The sequence below is a fragment of the Antechinus flavipes genome, chromosome 5 (genome assembly GCF_016432865.1).
Source record: "Antechinus flavipes isolate AdamAnt ecotype Samford, QLD, Australia chromosome 5, AdamAnt_v2, whole genome shotgun sequence".
In the NCBI taxonomy this organism is placed as follows: Eukaryota; Metazoa; Chordata; class Mammalia; order Dasyuromorphia; family Dasyuridae; genus Antechinus; species Antechinus flavipes.
This window is the reverse complement of record NC_067402.1, coordinates 132,570,550-132,573,049: the sequence shown is the minus strand read 5'-3', so window position 1 is coordinate 132,573,049 and position 2,500 is coordinate 132,570,550. Positions and strand designations below refer to the sequence as shown.

General features: G+C 31.4%; 1 protein-coding gene across 4 annotated transcripts in view; it reads left to right on the top strand.

Annotated features, from left to right (window-relative positions):
* FOXP2 (forkhead box P2) overlaps positions 1-2,500 on the top strand; it is a 711,055-nt gene that overhangs the window by 637,185 nt on the left and 71,370 nt on the right. The window lies entirely within an intron of this gene.

Here is a 2,500-nt window from a genome sequence, read left to right as displayed (position 1 = left end):
CAAAATTACATTCTTCTAAATTACAGCAAGTAGAACACACTTAGAAATGAAAATAAGTGTTATTAATGCAGAAAACATATATTGTGCTTGTGAGAAAATTCAAACTATTCAGGAGGCCTCAAAATGTTTTGTTTGCTATATTTCATGTGAATTGAAAATGTAAAATGTTTATAACAGATTAAAACATCTCCAAATTAAATCTGTATCCTTCAATCTCTTTACATTTGTGCTTTTCCTATTGTGTCTTATGGAGCTATTATAGTGAGATGTTTTTGTTCTCCCTTCTAGCTCCTTACTAGTTTTAGATAGAAAGCAGCTAGAGGACAGGGACATTCCTGTTTAACATTTTTTTTTTTTATCAAGCCATAAGAATTCTCTTTTATCATGGTAATGATGATGATTATCTTTGCCTTGAAATTGAAAGTAGAAAATGGGAGGAAGATTATTCTTAAGAATTAAACAATCTGTTTAAAAGGTCCTTTAACTGAAAAGAGGAGAGAATTTTTTAAAAGAGAGAAGTGGTAGAAAGCTCATCTAATTTTCCAGCATCTTAACCTATTATCACCAAGCTTTAAATTACATCTTATGCACAAGAAGTAATGAGCCTCCTTAGCAGGTACTATATTATGACAGACTTATATTTATAAAACATTCATCCCAAAGCACATTTGGTATCCATAAGATATTTTTTAAGTATTTTTACTTGTAGTCATAGGGATAATTAAGTAAGTGAGTACCTATCATGTACTGAGATATAATAAAGGAAAAGTGACAAGGGCTGTAAGGTGTTAGAAGTGTGGCAAGCTGCTCATCACATAGTAGACTTTATAGGCCGTATATAAATGGATTGGCAGCCTCTTTAAAGTTTAACATGTCTGTCTTTCCCTGCCCCTTCATTTCAGTTTGATTCATTGCTGTTTGGAGACAGCATGAAGTTAAATGATTGTGGAAAGTAAGACCACGTTTGTAGAAAGAAACTTTTCCAAACCAGTTTATTCTAACCCAGCTATTTAGTTATCTATGAACAAATAATCCTGTAAACAAGCACTTCATTTTTTAAAGAATAAAACACTAAAGTATCATTAAGCATCAAATTATAAGTGGTATATTGTTTTCATCTTAGTCAAATATTTATATATTAGATAATTCAAACAGTACAATCCACCTGCATGTCAGCCTATTCTTCAGCATCTAGAAATAATTTTGAAAAGTAAATGACCTCAATTCAGTTATATTCTGATTCTTTTTATTCATGTTAAACAGAGATTTAATTAATCAACATTTTAAGATCTCAATATTAGATAGGGAAACTGGGGCTACAAATTGAAATCTGAGGACTTCTGAGCAAAGAGAGTTGTACACACTGGGCTTTTATTCTTTTGCCCTACCACCCAACTTTCTGGTTTTTTGTTATTTATATTTCCATTCTTTAAAACACAAAGTATCACATTGTACAAGTCTGAACTGCATAGGAATTCATTATTAAAATAAATAATGAATCATATCTATTAATAATCCCTTCCTATTTGCAAAGCCCAAGAACTTCTTTTTTTAAAAAAAAAAGCATTTATATTAATAGTTATTTTTATTTATAGTAAAAGTGAATTTTTTTTCTTAAAAAAGAAACAATTGCTTGTTCAAAGGTTGCAAACTTGGCAAGCTGACAGCCTGCTTGATGTACTAGTTAGTACAACTAGTGCCTATAGACAGTGCATCCACAGAACTGAGCACATACCTTAGGCTCTTGTACAAGGTTTTTGTCCCTCCACTCTCTCCCTCTCTTTCTCCACTCCCTCCATCTCCTGTTTCTTGCTCTCTTTTTGCTCACCCCTTTTCAATGATTTTTACTCCTGTTTGCTTTACTTTGTATTTTTCCTGCTTTCTTTCTCCTACTTTCCTTTCTTTGCTTTCCTCTCTCCCCTCCCTTTTTCTCTTTTCTTCCCTGTCTACCTTCCTGTCAAGGAACTTTTGTGATTTTTTTTTTCATTTATGGACAAACTTTACATTGGTTCATCTGAAAATTTGCATATTTCATAGTTTAAATTAAGATAAAGTAAAAACTCAGAATATGCCCAAAGACACTAGAATCCTGAAATGACATCTCCTTGTTTCTTTGAGGATGTCTGTACAGTTATTTCCCCAGAACAAATTAGTTATATAAGTAATTGTGAACATTGTAATGGTTATGCATTGTCTTAAAAAAAACCGAAGTAACATACACATGTTCTTAGTAGCTTAGGCACCTTTTGTCTATATAAAACATATCTTATTTCAAAGTGTTTAATCTTTTATATTTATTTCAATTGTATCTTCTAAAATAGTCTCAATAGGTTTTCCATTTATAACATTATGACACTTGATAAGATGATTGATTATGAAGTGTTTCGAGCCCTACCATGTGATCATTTATTTTTAAATACACATTTATACTAGCCAATGTTCACATCTCTTACAGTAATACATAAGAGAAGTGAAACATAAAGCTTGAGCCTGATGAAAT